General features: G+C 38.6%; 1 protein-coding gene across 4 annotated transcripts in view; it reads left to right on the top strand.

The window, feature by feature from the left end:
• LOC145540833 (uncharacterized) overlaps nt 1–21,195 on the top strand; it is a 355,745-nt gene that overhangs the window by 78,311 nt on the left and 256,239 nt on the right. For 2 of the 4 annotated variants that reach the window (XR_014078585.1, XR_014078586.1), the window contains exon 2: nt 7,592–7,757. The exons of the other annotated variants lie outside the window; for them this stretch is intronic. The gene's annotated coding sequence lies outside the window, so the exon portion shown is untranslated. The remainder of the gene's footprint in view (nt 1–7,591; nt 7,758–21,195) is intronic. 4 annotated transcript variants of the gene reach the window in all.

Genomic DNA, 21,195 nt, shown 5'->3' with positions numbered 1-21,195 from the left:
TGGAGGCCATGCAGTTCAAAAGAGAGGATAGCTTCCTCAGTAGAAGTCAGCTCCTATTAGTTAAATCATTGCCACACACAGTCTTAAGAGAACAAAAGACTCAAGCCAACAAAGACTGTCAGCCAACTGCTTTTCCAATTCTCTGGTTCTTCAGAGAAGGCTCATTCTACTTTCTTAGTACTAAACCAGACATAGGTACTCCTTACTGGAGGTCTTAGATTTGTATTTTGGGGTATTTGTGCTTTTATTATCATGTACAGCCATGCCTTGCAAAGCTGGCCTTTTAAATAACTGCACGTTTTTGTCCCTTGCAGAATTGTCTCCTTTTTCTAGGGGGTCTACCAAGACTTAAGCTGTATCAGCTTTCCAACATTTGTAATTTAAACAGTCCTACTTCATCCCCTTTTTTAGATCATACAGATCTACACACATACTTTCAGGGGTTGTGCATGCCTTTCTGAGGTCTTATTTGTGGGGAGAATAGGAGAAACCTGTTTTCATGAACTCAGAATGAATTTATTGTCCTAAATGTGACCATGTTGACTTTCTGTCACAGCTCTCTCCTGGGTGAAGCAAAACAAAACAAAGCAGAAACAAATCAATAAACAAGCAAAACCTACATATGCCTAGTCTGCTGCAAAGACTCCCTCTAGTTGTTCAGTGAAGGGTTCTTTTTTTGTGACTATTTTATAATTAAAGTTTCTAACTGCAATATTTTAGTAATGAAAAAGTAAGTTTAAATATCAAGGTGTATTTATTATTCATTAAATAATGATGAAAAAGTAACTTTGGATATCAAGTTTAAATTGAAAGAATGAATGTATGAATGAATGAATGCTATGTATCCATTATTATATCCCCTATTCCAGCTCTAAACAACAGCATCAATGCACCAATAACATGCAAAATACCTGAATTACCTGGGAGTATTACAACAGCTGCTATATCAGCAGTTTTTGCCAGTTGTTTAGAGGCTGCGAAAATTAACATGAGCTGGCAGAAACACCGGCAATATATCTAGGAGGCATTTTTGCCTAGAATAAAGGGTGATTTCTTTAGATAAAACACAGTCTGCAGGATCATAGAGGATGAGAGGCACGCTGAGCAGAGATCAGCATCAAACAAGTACTAAGAACAAAAAAAAAAGCACCATAGGAGAACCAACACCATGTGCTATTAAGCAGATTGTGCTAAGCTCTGCTACCACACAGGCAAATACATAATTTGCTTACCTATGAGAATGGGATATATAAATATCAAATATCAAGGCAGTCCAAGAGAAAACTATTAAAGAGAGGCTGCCTGGGCTGTTAGGTAAGTTGTTTACACATGAATTCAATAGAATCAAATATATGGTGAGTATTCATTATGGATCAAGCACTGTGGTAGGTCCTTGTCATGCAGGAGTAGACGTGTCACAGCCCTGCCCTCTTGAAACTTGTAACCCTGTATTTATTACATACTTTATAAGAAACTTCATTGAGAAAAGCTAGAGGAAGGGAAAGAAAAAACATAATGCGTGGCCATTATGGATTGTTCTTTTAGCCTGAAACAGGAGGTCAGATGTCACAACATATCTGCCAAAGCCAAGTTCCTTTCCATCGTCCACATCCTCCTCTCCTTTTTGCACAGGTGCATACACACCTTCACACACTCACTTTTGGTGATAGATCACTACTGAGTCCCAAGTCTCCTTTTTCCTCCTCCCTTCCCAAGTTTGTTACTCTGAGATCACTCACCCAAATCTCCCTGCAGCACTTTTAATCTCCTCTTCTTTGCAACTCCAAAGTGAGGGTCATTTATAGATATTTTCCATACAAAACAACATTTCAGGAACATAAAAACTAGAACTTGGTGGTCAAAAAGCCAATTAGGGCAATCTCTGAGGTTTGTCTCCCTCCACTGTTCGACCAGGGCATCAGCAAGACATTTATCTGCTAACTTGTTTCCTGAGTACCAGCTGGACTGGTGCATGCCTGATCACCTCTTCAAACAGGGGTAGCACTTGGGAGGGTCACACTGCTGCCTGGATTTCACTTTTCTACCCCTACATGGCTGTCACTGATGCAAAATCCAACTCTAGAGAGCTGACAGTTACATATTTTACTTTCATAAACTCTAAGCCTTTAACCAAACTCTTCTCCTTGGTAACAATCACAGTATCTATCCAGGAAGAGGGCTGGGCAAGTGATAGAGAAGAAAGGCACAGAATTAGTGCAGAAGCAAGATCCTCATTCAGACTCTGTCCCTCTGGTTAGCTGACTTGCCTGCTTTGGAAAGCCCTATTCACTATCTCAATTTAAGTCTCTTCACTTGTAAAAGAAGACGGTAATCTGGAAATGAGAAGATGGGATGAACAGAGTGGTGCAATTGAGGAGTGGGAAGTGATTTCAACCATCACTTTGACCAAATTCCCTGCCATCCTTACACACAAACTAAAGTGAAAGGTCTACAAGGTTGCTGCTCCTTAGAATCACCTGGGAAGATTTTTATACAGGTGCCCTGTGCTCAAGTCCAGCTTACAGCAATTTTCATTTAAATGTTCTGGGAGAAGGTTCAGTGTTGGTACCTTTTAAAGGTTCTCTTAGCAATGTAGTGTACAACCAGACATTGCAACAAAACAACAACAACACAGAGAAAGAAAATACCTAAAACAAATAAAACCACATTGGCCGATAGAAAAGTGAAACAGTGCCTAATATCTGCTGGAGGAGTTGCAGAAGAACAGAACCAAGCCGTGAATGTGTATCTTGTAACTTCTCATACACTGCTTTTCTATATCCTCCATGCCCGGGTGACCTATCCTGCTGCCTCCAGCTGGGTTCAGTTTCTCTCTCTAGGAAGCTCCCAGAGCATATATCACTTCTTCCTTCTTATTCAGGTGTTAATCTCCATCCTTTCATTTCAGTCTCTCAGTCGTGTCCGACTCTTTGTGACTCCGTGGACTGCAGCACACCAGGCTTCCCTGTCCATCACCAACTCCCAGAGCTTGCTCACACTCATGTCCATTGAGTTGGTGATGCCATCCAACCATCTCATCTTCTGTTGTCAACTTCTCCTGCCTTCAATCTTTCCCAGCATCAGGGTCTTTTCCAATGATAGGCTCTAAAAGAACGTAAGCTTCCTAAGAATAGAGGCCTCATTCACATCATTCTACACCTTCCATACTGCCAAGGACTGTGCTATGTGTTGTGTGCAAAGAAATAAACGCTGAACACTGGTTTTCATCACCACCTCCTCTTCCCACTCTCCACCTTCTTTGCGTGCATGAGTGCTAAGTTGCTTCATTCATGTCTAACTTTGCAACTCTATGGACTGTAGTCCACCAGCCTTCTCTGTCTATGAGGATTCTCCAAACAAGATTACTGGAGTGGGTTGCCATGCCCTCCTCCAGGGGAATCTTCCCAACTCAGGGATTGAATGCGCGTCTCTTGTGTCTCCTGCATTGGCAAGTGAGTTCTTTACCACTTCTGCCACCTACCTTCTTCACCCCATGCTATATTTTCTTCTGGGCTGATTCACCCAAATTCCTTTTTTTTTGGGGGGGGGGGTCATTACTTTAATTTTTTAGGTCTTAGCAACATCACTGCCCAACATTGATTTTTTTATTTCTTTTTTTTTTTTTAGGCAAAGGAATCTAACCCTTTGAATAAACCCCTAAATTACCAGCCACGATGACTAAAACAATTAGTGCCTTTTCAGTGTTCTGTGATTAGTTTCACTCTTCGCTTACGATTCTTGGGATTATGGTTAAAGGGCCATGAATGGATAAGCTCTTTTCTCCAAGGAGGCAAATGAAATTCCCTGAAGTCGGCCCCAATTCTGTAAAAAAATCTAATAACATCTCGTGTACCATTATTCAGTTAGATGTTGCTATGACTATTACCTGTCTCTCACCTGCCACTGCATCACACACGCGCACACACACACACACACACACACACACACACACACACACACACCTATCTTGTAATACATTGATTTTAAATACCTTTGCTCTTGTTATTTATCCAATACCATCTTCCTTTTTTTCATTGGTATACCTCTTGCCCATATTTCCAGGCATAGGTAAGATTCTAGCTCTTTTTTTAAAAAGAAAAGCCTCTGATCTCCCTAGCCACTATTGACAGCTGTTGTCCCAGCACAGCTAATTCAAAATCACTTGTCTTATCAGGTGAGTTCTTACATAGGTTTTAGTTGAAAACTATTTTCTTACTGTTTTTCTAGCAGAATGTAAACTCAACCTTTGAGATCTTCTTTTCTATTCCCAGTGTCTTCCAATACAGTGCTAGGAAAACAATACCATGACTATCAGAGGCCAGAAGAACTGCCCACAGCTTTGAGCTAGGTTTGAGTTTGAATGTTTTCTAGGCTTGACTAATTTGATTCTTCTAACAGCTCTCAGAGGTTATTCTCAATTTGCAGAGAAAACGCTACACTGAGAAACTGATTAACTCAAGTTTGCACAGCTAGTAAGTGGTAGAGACAGTACTGGGCTATCTAACTCTAGAACCCATGCTTTAAATCATGACATGGTATTTATGTGCTTATTTTATTTGTTAGCAAGATTGTGCATGCTCAGTCACGAAGTCATTTCCAACTCTTTGTGATCCCATGGACTGTAGCCCACCAGGCTCCTTTGTCCATGGGGTTTCCCAGGTGAGTGTACTGGAGTGGGTTGCCGTTTCCTTCTCCAGGGGATCTTCCCCACCCAGGGATCAAACCTGAGTCTCCTGCATTGGCAAGCAGAGTCTTTGCCACTGAACCACCAGAGAAGGCCATTCGTAAGCACTGTATGTGCTTATTGTATCATTATGAGGAGCAAGGGCTTCCCAGGTGGCTGTAGTGGTAAAGAACCCACCTGCAATTCAGGAGACGTAAGAGGTGTGGGTTCGATTCCTATGTCAGGAAGATCCCTGGAGGAGGGCAGGGCAACCCACTTCAGTATTCTTGCCTGGAGAATCCCATGGACAGAGGAGCCTGGCAGGCTACGGTCCATAGGGTCGCAAAGAGTCAGACACAACTGATGCAACTTAGCATGCATGCATGCATGAGGAACAAGGTGGAAGATAGCATAAATTCTCTAGTACAGGGCCTGGCACACAATTTCTCAGTAAACAGTAGATGTTATTATTGCATGGAGTAGTTCTGGCTATGTTTCTTACCAACTGTATGATTTTATAGATCACCAATAATCTCTATATCCACAAGTTCTACACAGGATGGACTTGAGCAATCAGAAAGGGGAATTTTATTTTATTTTTTTTTAAGTTTATGTAGACCACTTTTAAAATCTTTATTGAATTAGTTACAATATTGTTTCTTATTTTTAAATGTTTTGGTTTTTTGGTCATGAGGCATGTGGGGTCTAGCTCCCTGACCAGGGATGGAACCCTCACCCTCTGTCTTGGAAGGTGATGTCTTAACCACTGGGTTGCAAGGGAAATGCCAGGGATGAGCATTTTAAATGCACGGGGGACATATTTTCATGTGAGGTGTCAGTTTTGGTTTTCATAAGAACAGAAGTGCTACTGGCCTTGAGCAGGAGAAGAGACAAGGATGCTAAATATTGAGCCCTTTTCAGGCCTTCTCAACGAAGATCACTCTTCCCAAAGCTCAAGCAGTACTCTCATTAAGAACTTAAATACCACAGTTTTAATGTTGGGCTTTGTGCTAAGAGATGACTGCCTGTCAAATGTGTTAACCTTCATCACTTACTAAAAAAAAAAAGCTCAGCACTACCCATCAACTAGCCAATATTTAAAACACAGGGTTATGCATTTATAATTAATATGGATTAGATACTATTTCCATGCAGTATGGAAGACAAGTCAAGTTGGAGAGACATACAGCAACTCAATAATGCAAATAATGCCTATTTTAAATAGTGCTTCACATTGCTTTTTTAAAGTATGGGAAGCAGCATGGCATAGTTAGAAAGGCAGAGTCTGGAAGCAGAGAAACTATTGCCCAGGCATATTATAATATTTATTTTTGTGGGGTTCTGTTTCCCCAAGTGGGGACCAGGACTAACATGGTCTGTTTTCTGTAAGTTGTAAGACTTAGAGGGGCTTTATTTAGAATGGCTGGCACAGGTTGGTGGCTCAATAAATGGTCTCCATAATCATTTTTATTCTTTTCATCATGCAGAAGATATTAATTGTTTCCTTCCTCTGCATTAGAAGAGGAAATGCAATTTTGGATCAGGACCTTAGAAGATAATTACGTTTTGGTCTGGTGAATAAGTGGGCAACTTTATGATGACAGAATGCAATGACCTTGATGTGTGTTTTCACTCATTCCGCACGTATTTCTTGAGTTGCTATTGCACATCAAACGTGGTAATAGGTCTTGGAGATGGAAGGAAGACGGCCTTCGCACTCTTAGAATTGGCACTCTGTAGGATTTAGCTTTGTATCTCTAACAAGAAGTAGTGACCTCATGCTGCATTTTCACAACTTGGTTTTGCAACTTTCAGGAACATCACCCTAGACCTATTGACGTATTTCTCTTCTTCAGTCTTATTGTTATACAGAGACCATAAATGCTTTGAGTATTTTTAAATCCGGGAGTTGTAGCTTCCATCATAGGACACACACACGCACACACAAACATACACACACATTACATTACCTCTGTTTCTCAAAAGCATAAATATCAATGGCCACAATACTTATTCATGTTTTCCTTGATTTTTCTCCTTTAATTTGGTTTGTAAAGCTCCTTGGTGTTTTACTTGAAAAAATTGATTTAGCAGTGAAAAAATGCCTAGGAAATGCAGGACTTCATTGTGTCTTTAATTGCATTGTGACTTTCTAAGAAGTTGATATACTATACTTAGCATTTCACAGATAAATTTGACCTGGGTAGCCCTCTTAAAAAATATTTCTTCCATTACATCTGCCTTGATAACAAATGCTAGTAAATTCTTATATACCTACTACTCTTATCTCATAGCTTTCTCTGACATATTTAGTGAAGATTGCTTTGAACACACAGCTTGCAAGATTATTTTTCTTTTCCTGGAAAAGTACAAAATAATTTTAATTAATTTTAAAATCTGTGGCTAGAGCAAGCTAATTATATTTTAAATTTAGGGATATCAGGAGACACTGCAGCCGATATTAAATGTTTCAATTATCCCATTTAGGTCTCTTATTTGTGATCAAAATACCAGTGATCTTTGAGTGACAGCTAGCAAATGCTCAGTCTTATAAATTTACATTCAGCAAATAAGCTTTGGGCATCCATTATACTACAAGTGCTGTAATAAGCACTGGATAAAAAGAGGTAATTAAATTATGGCTCACACCTCAAGGAGCTTATAGTCTAATAGAGAAGACAGTCATGTTAATAAGCAATATATTATAATAAGTATGTATTAGAAATATATCACAGAGGGAGGAGTGATTATCTGACAGTAATTCTTGGGACCCAGGCAGATTATTTACTACCACTGAGACGCTACAAGTTAAACCAAATCCCTTTTTCTTGAAGCTTAGAAGAAACAAAAGAACATCATAAACAGTAACAACAAGAGCAACCAGTTAGGATATTTGGATTTCTCTTATCCATCTCACTTCTCTTCCAGGAGTGACTAGAAGATCTATTGCTTAATTGAACCTATGAGAGCAATCATACTTTGAGGAAAGATGGGAGTCACCTAAAATAAGAAATTTCTACAAACACACTTTGAATTCCACCTCCAAAGAGCCACAGCTAGAGTATATCCTCACTCTAAATCATCACCCTATCTGGTAAATATCAAAGCCATTTCCCCAAAATATCCTCTAACAATGCCTTCCTTAGTTACACCCAATTCATTGAAAACATAGCACTGGAAAACATAATGATACTGTTGGTAATGAGAGTAGTACTTTGTTATATTTTGTAATGTCCCATATTCTAATATTTAATTTGTACCAAAATCCTGCTCATTGGTTTATATAACCTATCTTTTATATTTGAGAATACTGAGGCTCAGAAATATTGAATAAGTAACTTCAGGCCATACAACTACAAAGAAATGAAACTGAAGCACAATTTTCAGTTATTTGACTAAAATTTAGTGTCTGTTATTGATGTTGTTTTTAATTTAAATTTTGTGAAGCTGATATGTCTAAATATTGAGCTGCCAAGAAAGCATCCTAAATATCAATTGTGACTTAGGGCTGTTATGATTTATGAACTAGAAGTTACCTTTGTTCTCAAGCTATTGTTATGCAGAAGACGACATCAAAACTATTTTCAGACAAAGCCTGCCTATCAGCCTAATAGACCCATTAGAATTTTTATAGTGTTTTAATTGAAAATAGTCATCTTCAGAGTTATATAACTCACTTAACTGAGTAGATTATGAGTTCTCAGCGCTAACGTGAAACACATCCTTGGGGTCTTACTCAAGGTTGTGTGAAATTACCTCCCAATCAACTATAAATTGACTTCTTTTCCACCCACGCAAGAGAGCATATTGGAATTCAAGAGAGTGACAATATAATGTGTAAATTTCAATCTAAGTGATCATAAAAAGTAAGTTATTGCAAAGTTTTGTGCCTTAGTTATTATTGTTAAGACACTAATTGTAATATCCTCAAGATAGATTAAGACTCACCAGCGTACCACAGTACTACCATTTGGAAGATTAATTTATTCATGTACTGTGTAACATTTGTGGCATTTTGTTTGACTTTTTATGAAGTAATGTTTAAAAAGTACCTTCAAATATTAACATAGTTATTTAATCCTTTGCTTTTACTCAGTATCATTTAAAATTCACAAAAAGAAAGCCTGATAATAATTGTTAATAATAAAAATAAATTACTAAATAGTATGGTTATAATGTTTTATAATTTGCCAAGTATTTTCATGCCTATTACTCTTGATCCCCAGTAATCTTTTAATATGTTCAGTAATTCCCATTTTACGGATAAAGAAGTTGAGATTCGTAAAGAAAATGTTGGAAATAGTGAGAAATTGTGTTTATCGACAATTTTACCATTCCAAGTGGAGTGTGCCTAAAAAAGAAAGACAAAAAATTAGAAATGCACAAATCCAGGGAGAATTACCTTAGCCGCCAAATTGGAAAGACTAGCATTAACCTGGGATTCTTAATTCCGATTGGTTTGTTCTGCATCAATACAGTTAATTAATACACAACTCCAAATTAGCTTTTGCAGGCAGGGAAATGTCAGCGGGTTTCTTCTTGTCCTCCTGCTAAGTGGAGGACATTAAGTCATTATTACACATAATAGTTCCTAATTTGCAGGTGGAAATATTAGCTCCCAAATGCATAAAAATCTTTCTGAGCCTGAAGGTCAACAGTTGCATACTGGATTGTTTTAGTTTCCTGCTGGGCACTTTCCAACAGTTTAATGGTTACCATAGTATCTTTCTTCCAGAGTGACTTATGACCTGAGCCTCATCTCTTCATCTTAACTGGGAGGTAGGTAGCTAGGAGATGTGTTTCTCTAACACAGGAAGGGAAGCCCAGAGAAGTTAAGTGACTCAGCAAAGGTCACACAGAAAATTTGACTGCTCTGTGGATCTTCCAGATTGGTACAAACTTTGGAAGGAATCAATCGATCTATTTCTTCTAGTTATCTAAATGTCTCCTCTCTCCATCGTGATTCTACACCCTATTACATTCAAGGGGACAGTAGAAAATGCATGGCTTGACCAGCAACAAGCACTCTGTAAATAAGACTGCGATTACGATCTGAGAAGACTGGGACTCACTATTGCAGTATTTTATCTGCTGGGTGGCCAACTCATTAAAACAGATATCTAGTGTTTTAATCACTCTGCCAAACCACCATCTGTTTCCATCCCAGCCTCCCCCCAGTCCTAAACATGCCCCCGTACCTCCTGCCACAGTCCCAATCAGGTTTTGGTATCGGAATGGACAGCTTGTGAGTGGAATGTCGGGGGCTTGTGCAATCATTCATCTTTTGGGCATGACAGAACAAGCTGTTGGATGCTGTGAATATGCAGAGCAGATCTTGCTGGGCAAAATCCTGGATCCAAAAAGAGTATAGCTCCCACTTGGTGGAAGCAAATGTTTCCTTCCTCTCTCCACCCTCCACTCTAAGTAGTTACCAAATTTTCTAGAAAGTCTGAGAAATACTTCAGAGCCCAGGAATAAGACTTCTAGATGAAATGGTTCTGAATTCCAATACTTAAGAGATGATTAAGTGTCAAAAATATTGATTTATTTGTAGTAATATGACTAAAATTTAATAGGTTCTTATTATGAGTTAGGACCATGCAGCACTTTACAGAAACTATCTCATTTTAAATTCCTAAAATAACCTCGGTGGGTAGTAGGTTGTGTTCCCATTTTATAGATTAATCAACAAAATGAAACTCTGACTCCTTGGGTCATTAGCCCAAGGTCACAGCTATTAGATGACAGAGACTGGATTTAACCTTGTGCTTCTTTGACACCAAAGCCTCTACTCTAAATGTGTATATTATCTGCCAAGCTTCATAATACCGCAGAAATGTTAGCAATCAGCTTCCTTCAATTACAATATTATGTCAAATGCTGTAGCTTACAGTATTATTGCCTTCTTTTTATTCTCATTGCAACCAGAGTTTTTCTTAGTTTTTTTCTTTTATAAACCAACAAAAACAAACAAATAAAAACAAACTCAGGTTGAGAAGATTAAATTGCTTTGTTCAAAATCACTTAGCTCTATTTTTAAAGGAACCTTAATACTGTTTTCCATAGTGACTGTACCAGTGTACATTCATACCAACAGTATAGAAGGGTTCTCTTATCTCTACACCCTCTCCAGCATTTATTGTTTGTAGACTTTGTGTGATGGTCATTTTGACCGATGTGAAATCTCATTGTAGTTTTGATTTGCATTTCTCTAACATTTAGTTGCTTATCTATTTTATATGTAGTAGTATGTATCTGTTAATCCCACACTCCTAATTTGTCTTTCCCCGCTTCCTCTCTCCTTTGATAATCATAAGTTTGCTTTCAGTATCTTTGAGTCTGTTTCTACTTTGTAAATAAATTTGTTTGTATTTTTTAAGATTCCACATGTAAGTGATATCATGTAATATTTGTCTTTTTCTGTCTGACTCACTTCACTTAGTATGACTACCTCTAGGTCCACCCATGTTGCTGCAAATGGCAGTATTTAATTTTTTAATGGCTGCGTCATATTCATCAATGATGAATGGAAAAAGAAGATGTGGACAAGTCTTTTCTAAGTTATGATTGAACCTCAGCCTTGCTGCCTCTCCACTTCCCTAACCTGCAGGGTCAAATACACACATCCATGGCTGGCTGCGTACTGGGGCTGTCTTATTTGAGCTCAACATTCTGTGTTCCATCAAGTCAAATTGGTAGTTCAAACAGGTCGAGCGACATAATTTGTCGAATACAAAATAAAATTAAAATGTGAGACACCTTGTTTCAAAATTATTAAGAAATTTGAGGCGGCAGCAATGGAGCATTAGACTAAGTATGGGGACCTTCTTCTCAGTGTGGGATGCTGGGCACCAGCAGAGGTAACGTGCCCATGCAGCTAGCCCCGTCAGTTTAAGTCTCCAGAAAAAGGCTTTCTTTCTCTCCAACTTATTCTTCCGTAGAACCCAGTACAGAAAGATGCTCAACTGACAGACTATAGCCCTGGATCCTGGTTTAGGAGATGTGGTTAACTGTCTCTATGACTTCAAGTTTGTCATTTAACCTCTGGTACAGAAAGGTCTCATAACCTCTGGGGTTGGACTAGGTAACCTCTATAAGGTCCATCCAAACTGTTCCAACTCTCAGGTCACCCCGTGGCCTCCGTCATTCTGCCTAACTTCAGCTATCATTTTCAGTTTCCCTTTCTGCCAGTGCAGCTCTGAAGATAATCGACCTGAACACCAGCACCACAATCAAACATGGTCTCCACCCTCCCAGCCTCCTCACTGTGCTGCAGAAACACTCCTCCTGCTTCAATGACCAGGCCACCACTGCTGGTGCCAACTCTTCTGATGGACTCAGATGTCTATCATGGGCCATTTAGAGAAAGTGATTTTTAGACTGTTAAAGAGAGAAAAATTGTTCCTATGTAGTCTACCAGTTCCATGATAGTGAAGGAAGTAGCAGGAGATTTTCTCCCAAGGGACAGATTTGTTAAAATCATGTATTTCCTGGTTTTTCAAACAAAGCCTTGTGTATCAGGAAGATAAGCAAAGACATAGCAAAAATGCTTATTTACGTATATTTCCAAATAAAATAAAAGACTTTTTTTCCCCTAAAACATGAGCTCTATCCTATGAGAAATTATAGTGATATCAACATATCTTCGCCATCTCTAATTTTCCTCCTCTTCTCCACTCTACCAAAAATAAGTAAAGTTCTTTTGCTTTTAACTTTCCTGAGTCCAGACTAAATTCCATTACTTTCTTCCTTAAAACTTCCTGAGTCTTCTTTAAATTCCTCCACCTCCCAACACCAGCACCGTAACCTCTTAACCAAGAGAAGCTACAATAGTTTTTCTTTTCTCTCTGCCTTGGGGAGCATATTTCTGTAACTCTACATTTTAAAAGTCTTACTTTTTGCTTGAGATAGATTTGGGAGTATTATAAAACTTACTTTAAAGAGCTCAAATTCCTACTTTCTGGCTAAACTTCCCTGATTTTCATCCATCCAAACTGGTGTGACCTTCTCCTTAACAGAGATGTTTCAAAATACTTAGCAATCTTTTTTTTTTTGGCCTTGCTTCATGGCATGTCAGATCTTAATTCCCTTACAGGGACTGAACCCACATCTCCTGCAAAGGAAGCATGGATAACATGGACTCTTGACCACTGGACCACCAGAGAAGCCCCTACTTATCACTTCTTCGAAGAAGAAGTGAAGTCGCTCAGTTGTGTCCGACTCTTTGCAACCCCATGGACTGTAGCCTACCAGGCTCCTCTGCCTGTGGGATTTTCCAGGCAAGAATACTGGAGTGGGTTTCCATTTCCTTCTCCAGGGGATCTTCCCAACCCAGGGATCAAACCTGGGTCTCCCACATTGCAGGCGGACATTTTACAGTCTGAGCCACCAGGGAATACCAAAGAATCACTTCTTAAGATTGGTTAAAAGATTATATGCACAAGCCTCCCCTCCCTGACTAACTTATAAGTAATTTTAAGACAAAGAATAATCCCTCCTGAATAAAAGCATTCCTTGATTAGATTTGAGAAATGCCAGCTGAATGAAGCACAAGCTGGAATCAAGACTGCTGGGACAAATATCAATAACCTCATATATGCAGATAACACCACCCTTTTGGCAGAAAGCAAAGAGGAACTAAAGAGCCTCTTGATGAGAGTGAGAAGGCTGGCTTAAAACTCAACATTCAAAAAACTAAGATCATGGCATCTGGTCCCATCACTTCATGGCAGATAGATGGGGAAACAATAAAAACAGTGCAGACTTTATTTTCTTGGGCTCCAAAATCACTGCAGATGGTGACTGCAGCCATGAAATTCAAAGACACTTGCTCCTTGGAAGAAAAGCAATGACCAACCTAGACAGCATATCAAAAAGCAGAGACATTACTTTGCTGACAAAGACCCATCTAGTCAAAGCTATAGTTCTTCCAGTAGTCATGTATGGATGTGAGAATTGTACTATAAAGAAAGCTGAATGCTAAAGAATTGATGCTTTTGAATTGTAGTGTTGGAAAAGACTCTTGAGAGTCCCTTGGACTGCAAGGAGATCAAACCAGTCGATCCTAAAGGAAATCGGTTCTGACTATTCATTGGAAGCACTGATGCTGAAGCTGAAACTCCAATACTTTGGCCACCTGATGTGAAGAGCTGACTCATTTGAAAAGACCCTGATGCTGGGAAAGATTGAAGGCAGGAGGAGAAGGGGACGACAGAGGATGAGATGGCTGGATGGCATCACCCACTCGATGGACATGAGTTTAAGCAGGCTCCGGGAGTTGGTGATGGACAGGAAAGCCTGGTGTGCTGCAGTCCATGGGGTTACAAAGAGTCAGACACAACTGAGCGACTGAAGTGAACTGAACTTGATTAGATTAGAGGCACAATGAGTGTTTGTTGAGTGCATGACTGTGAACTATTACCAGAGAGACAAGCTAAAAGAGGAATAGCTGGATTAGAGTCTTATCTCAGCTGACCTCTCCCCCTTGATGTTCTCTGTTCATGTTTCTCAACTTCTGAGTTTATCAAAAGCCAAGAGATGAGGCTGTTACTCTGAGATCATTCATCTGTCCTGTTAATTTGTGTTAAGTGGTACTTTATCAGAGCCAAGCTTTTAAGTCCATTAAAAGTCTTACAGCTTGTCTCAAAGCTGAGAACACTATGAAAGACAACATCAATTCTGAGGCTCTGCCCTACACTCAAGACAAGCTGATGCTTTCAGTCTTGGTGTCAAGATCAGCCTCCAAGACCTCCGGAGTTATTCCATGAAATGACAGTAGGCCTTGGAGTGTCACCTCTCCTGAAATATGAAACAAGCTGCCCCAAACTCAAGAATCTCTTATAAAGATACCAGCTGGGTAAGAAACAAACTTTCATGCTATTACCCTCAAATGCCCTCATTTCTCAAAGCTTTATAGTACACTTTTAAAAACACTTTTTTAAAAACAGCACATTTTACAGGCCAGACACAGCTCACTTACCTGGGAGATTTTCTATAAAAATACAGATTCCTACATACCATCTGTAGAGAATATCTGGGGTGAAACCCAGAATTGTGTATTTTTAAGGCTCCCTGTTTTTTTTTTTTTTTATTTGTAACTGGGGTTTAGAACTTTGGAAAGACTTATTGTGAAGTGTAAAGCCATTGAACATCAGTTGTTATTTCACTTGGTGTTTACAGAAATAGCTAAGAATAGTATTCCCATTTTAGCAATGAGAAAACTAAGGCTCACAGAGATCTGATGATTTGGATGCCATGGTACCAACTTTGGTCTTAAGTTAGAACATAAACTCAGGTCTTCCGACTTCTAGTCCAACGCCTGTCCATTATTCACTTTGAGATTTGGCAACTATAGTTACTAACATAAGAGCATGAATTAATTTATCAGGTTGCACTAAAAAGGATGGGAAACCCAGGGTAATATATTTGAATCAGGAAGAGAATCATGTGAGCAAGAAAAATTCATATCATGGGAAAGTGAAGTAGAAATGTTAGTTGCTTAATTGTGTCCAACTCTTTGCAACCCCATGGACTGTAACCCGCCAGGCTCCTCTGTCCATGGAATTCTCCAGGCAAGAATACTGGAATGGGTAGCCATTTCCTTCTCCAAAGGATCTTCCTGACCCAGGGATCTGAATCCTGTATTGCAGGTGGATTCTTTACTGTCTGAGCCACCAAGGAGCCCTCGTATCATGGGAAAGCTCTTTAAAAGTCCCATGCAATCTGGAAATCAAGTAAGGAAAAAAATCCTCTTGAATAATTCCATAAATGGTCAAGACTTCATATATATCATTTTTTTCTTTCCTATCTCCATCACACATATTCTTTTTTTCTTCTTTCCTGGCGGGGACTTGGGCTCATTACTAATACAAAATGTTAGATAAGATGGTCTCAGCTTAACAAAAAGAAGATATTGGGAATGAAGTGTGTATAGATACACTAAGGTTGCTGTTTCAGGACTGCTACTGCTATGAAGAGAGTGCTTCATTGCCCCCGTCTCATGTTTATTGCCTCCAACCTTCTGATAATCAGTACACTCTCCAAAAAGAAAAAAAAAAACAAGTGTTGCTATGATTGATCAGAGTTCATGGCTTTCACTGGGCCAGTTTTACTAGAGGATGAGTTTACTCTGCCCCAAAAATATCTCTTGTATTTTCTTAGTAAGACTTGTGAGCATATGAGTATAATGAACTTTAGCAACTGAATAGTGTGTCAGATAATGGAGAAAAGAGAGACTATTTCCAATTAAGTAGAATAAAATGATTATTCATATAGAAAAGGATAAAATTGGGCCTCTTTGTCACCCCACATGCATTACAATTTAGATAGGAAAAGATTTATTAAAGAAGTGCAGACTCCAACTATTTCTCCTTAATTTGATCATCAGTACTCAGTAGCCTTCAAACTGGTACCCATGATTGCACCCACCAGGGTCTAATTTCAACACAAGAGCTTTAGTAATACTTAAAACAAACGATATCACAATAGGCTAAAATTCTTTAATGCCTTCTCAACTCATTAGCAACAGAATTCAAAATCCTTAACATGGCCCATTTAGGTGTTCTGTGACTCTATCACAGACTACCTGTCTGACCTTAACTTGGGCTTTTCTGACCATCACTCATACTATTTCATCCTTGTTCTTCCTCAAGTAGGCTAATCTTGTTCTGTCTTCAGGGTTTTTTTTTTTCGCTTACCCTTCCTTTTCCTAGAATACTCTACTTATTGGCATCTTATTTCCTTAAATAAGATCTTATTTCCTTAAAGTCTCTGATCAAATTTATAGAGGTATTCTATAACCACAAATATATACTTTTAGTACCTGTTCTGCCTAACATTGTGTCAGGCACTGTGTCTGCCCTTAGAATTCATTACTTTCTATCTATTCTGTTCCTTTTAATTTTATTTCTTTCTACTATTGTCAGACATATCCTGAATTGTTCTGCATTAACAGCAACCACAAATTTTTGGTGATGTAAATAAAAAGAGATGATTATACTAAGTCTCGATTATTCTACAGGTCCATCTGAGGCTGGTGGCAATGCTAGGGGAGGGGCTATGCTCATCATTGTTACTTAAAGACTCAGAAAAACAAGCAACAACCATTGGAATATTTTCAATTACTGCGTCAATAAAAGAGCTCTGACCAGACTCAACCTGGAAATGACCTTGAACCTCTTCATGTATTTATTGGCCATATTTATTTCCTCTTCTGAAAAATTCCTGGTTGTATTTCTTGTCCTTTTTCTCTATTGAGCTTATCTTCGTAATAATCTGTAGAAGTTGTTTTCATATTCCTGGTTTGAATACTTTTAAAGCTTTGTGTATTATAGACATCTTCTCTCAGTTTTTCTAGTCTTTTCATTTGCTTTAAAGTGTTTTTTGACAAAAATAGAAAAGTTCTTAGCTTTATTAGTGTCCAAATTGTCAGCCTTGCCTTGTCAAAGTCAAATCATAGAGATCAATTAGGAGGCTTTTGAGTGGTGGTCGAATTGGGAGAAACAGTTGGATTCTAGATTATTTGAGGGTAGAACTGAGAGAATTTAGTGACGAATCAGGTGTGGGGTAGATATATGAGGAAGAAAAAAAAAATGAGTCAAATATAACTTTAAGATTTGGGGCTTAACCAATTGGAAGAATGAATAATTTGATTAAATTATTGAATACAAATATGGAAGAACAAATTTGGGAATGGCAGTCAAGAGTTTGATTTGGTCATGCCCATTTTGAGATGTCCATCAGACAACTGAGGGCTTCCCCAATGGCTCAGCACTTAAGAATCCACCTGCAATGCAGATGCAGGAGATATGGGTTTAATCCCTCAGGAGGATCCCCTGGAGGAAGAAATGTCAACCCACTCCAGTATTCTTATCTGAAAAATCCCATGGACAGAGGAGCCTGGGGGGTTACAGTCCAAAGGGTCACAGAGTCAAATATAGCTGAGTGACTAAGCACGTCAGATTCCTAAGAGTAGATTGATGAGGCATGTGAATATGTGAGACAGTTCATGGGGAATATTGAATTTAGATATAAACATGTGGAAGTCTACGGCATACAGAAGGCTTTTAAAGCAAAAAGTCTCAGCACTGAGTCCTGCGGAACGCCAACATTTATTGATTAGAACAAAGAGGATACTAAAAAAATGGCCAGTGAGACAGGTGGAAAATAAAGAGAAAGCTGTGCTTCAGAATCTTATACCCTATTAAGGGAGAAAATATAACATGAAGAGAGGGTAACAGAGCATGACAAAAAATTGAGAATTTACCTTTGCATTTGGCAATCTGGAAGCCATTGGAAAATCCAACAAGAATAGTTATAGTCTTTTTGTGAATAAAGCTTGCAATAAGAAAAGAAATAAAAGGACTGACCTAAGGTAGCTGGGAAAAGATAAGTAATTGATAATCTGAGATTTGATGGATGAATGGACTCAAGTTAGTGATTTAGCATAGAGGAAGCATGGGTATAAGAACATCTCAGGAAACGCGAACACTGTACAAGAGGACCTCAACATAGTAACGCAGTGTGGCCAACGTGATTAGGACAAGGAAGTGAGAAGTACAAGTCGGAGGAATACACTGGGACCGTATTACATAGGGCTCAGTTAAAAGTTCATATTTTTTTTCTGAAGGATATTGAAAAGAAATTGAGGGGAATTTAAGCTATAGATCAACTAGAGCAGATATGTGTTATGAAAGGATAACTGTTTTATGAAGAAGGGATTGAAGAAAACATAGGTAGGGGAACTGGTTGTAATATTATTAAAGTTGTTCATGTGTAAAATGATGGTAGCACAGACTAAGCTGGTATATGGGGATATAGATGGATTGAGAGACATCCGGAAGTCTGTCTGGATTGATAGAATATGGCCATAGGTGGTTGGTAAGAGAGAGAAAGAGAAAGAAACTGTGAGGATGATTTCCAGAATTGGGGCTTGAATATGTGAGTGGATGGTGGTGCCCTTACAAAGAAGAGAAGGTTTTGGAGTCATGAAAGAAATGTGTTAATATTAGACATATATAATTTGAGATGTCAGTGAGATTCTCAGGTGAAGATGGCGTATGTACCAAATTCTGCCAAGTGCTACGCTGGGTTCTGTGAATATAGAGATAAACAAAAGTAACTTTCTAGCTTCAAAAAACTCATAGTTTAGCAGCTCATATTCCTATAAGAGTATAAAGTTGCTATAGCACTTTCCTCATTCTGAATCTAAACTTTGCCCAGGCATAGCTGGAAGGAAGGAAAAAAATAGACCAAGTTGATATACTTTAACTAGGCAACAGTCACTCCTAAAAAAGATCAGAAAGTGGTATGAAATATGCTAATAGCATTTATGCAAATGAAGGTTCACTGTATTAACTACAAGATCAAGGGATAACTGCAAGTAATTTGGTAATGGGCTGTAATTACCCTTCCATCTATAGCACTGGGGGATAAGGGTGACCCATGAATCAAACACTGTTACTAAATACTTTCACATTTCATCAGGGTACTTCTCTTTATCATTGCACTGAATATACCAGAAAAGCCACCACATCGTCTTTAGTATCAGGTTAAACAAGTAAGAGGATAGTTTATTCTCGCTTTTTCTTCTTTTCCTTTTCTTTTTACTTTTACTATTTTTAACATGGTTGTGTCTGAAGAGAAGTCATTCTCAAAGTATTAGTAACTAGGGCTATAATTCCAGGTCTGACAAGTACTACTCTTTGACTTTGGATAAATTCACTGGCATTTTCCATTTGGTTTCCTCATTCCTTATTCAGAAATGTTAACATTTGAAATGACCTCTTCAAAAGGGTATCAGAAAAAACTGAGTTTTGTCTATCTAGAAATATTTAAGACAGAGTTTTCTTTTTGACTTTTTATTCTGAAATACTTTCAAAAAATGTGGAACAAAGAGCTTTTCATTCCCCACTGAATCATTTGAGAATAAGTTGTAGGCATGTTGTCCCCTAAATACTTCAGCATGTTTTCCTACAACCATGATTTTATCCTGTATAGTCATGGTTTGGCCAGGCCAGACAAATTAGGTAATTAGCACCGATACTATCTACTCCCTGCTACCTAATCCAGTGAACACATTCAACGTCTATCAATTGTCCCAATGATACTCTTTTTAGCAAAAGGATTCAATCTAAGATCATTTAGTCCACACATTCCTTTAGTCTCCCTCAATTTGGAACAGTTTATCAGTCTTTCCTTGACTTTCACAATCTTGATACTTTTAAAGATGAAAGCCAACTGTTTTATATAATGCCCTTCAATTCAGATTTATCTGATCTTTTCTCATAATTACACTTGAGTTAAGCCTTTTGTGGGGCGGGGTGCAGAAATATGATAGGGGGATGCGTTTTTTACTGCATTCTATTGACTGGCACACAATTTCAGTTTGAACCATTACTGCTGATGTTAATCACCTGATCAACATGATTTTCACCAAATTTCTCTTTTGCAGAGCTAGTCTTTTTCTCTTTGAGATGAATAAGTGTTTTATGGGGAGATATTTTAATATATATATATAAACATCCCATTCACCTTCAGACTTTCATCCGCTAGTTTGAGCATCGATTTATTTTGTATTTGCCTGATTTAACTATTACTCTGATGGCTAAAACAGTGTTTTTAAAAACTCAATCATTTGTTTGAAATGTGTTGCTTGACATTTTATTGTAATGAGATACTTTCTCTTCTTCCCATTTGTTTATTCCTTCAAGTTGTACCAGTATAAGCTCACAGATTTCTATTTTATGTAAAGTATTGTAACCTGTTATTGTTTTTATTTGTTTAAATATACTTAGATTTGACTAGTAGGAAGGATCGCATTGAGCATGGAGGCTCCTTTTTCATTTTCTAGCATGTTTCCATGGCTCTCTGAGCTCTGCTTTACTGTTGGCACAATAAGGTGTTCTAGGCTCATTTTGTACTTCTTCCCCAGAGCATTGGCATCAGCCATTTTTTCAAAGATCCCGCATCTGTCTTAGTGGAGGGTGGTATTTTGAAAGTAAGATATGAATACTAGATGGGCTCACTGTGCTGGCTGATGTGATGTACTGCACTGATCCCAGCTGCTCTGGGAGCACTGTCCCTAAATAGCCCTTGTCTGCCTTGTCTGCCATCACCTCAATTGAAGGAAGCTATCTTGCCCAAGGTCATGTTTGCTATTAAAAGTATTCCTGCGAAGAACGACTTGTTATTAAAGGCTTAGGCTTCTTGTGCCAAATTAGGAATAGTCTGAATTGTTATCCCAGTCCCTGTGGGGTCAGCTGAGACTGTCAGGGGGTCTGCATACTAGCTTAATTTCTCCCTTTGCCCAGTCCTGCTTCTTCTCTCTTCCTTCCACAAATATGATTTCCAAAGCCCTCCCTACTAAATATTCTAAGTGTGCTTTCCGGGGAATACAACCCTGGGAGGCACTGGGTGTTGCTCTGCCCAAACCCTCTGAGTGCATGGAGATGGGGAGTGTATGTATACGGTTGCATCTACATCTGCCTCTATCTGTATCTATTTCTCTGTATATTGAACATGGTGAATATGGT

Source organism: Giraffa tippelskirchi, chromosome 1 (assembly GCF_054371585.1).
Source record: "Giraffa tippelskirchi isolate mGirTip1 chromosome 1, T2T-mGirTip1v1.2.pri, whole genome shotgun sequence".
Classification (NCBI taxonomy): Eukaryota; Metazoa; Chordata; class Mammalia; order Artiodactyla; family Giraffidae; genus Giraffa; species Giraffa tippelskirchi.
The sequence above is the reverse complement of the archived record's forward strand: the minus strand, read 5'-3'. Positions and strand labels throughout refer to the sequence as shown.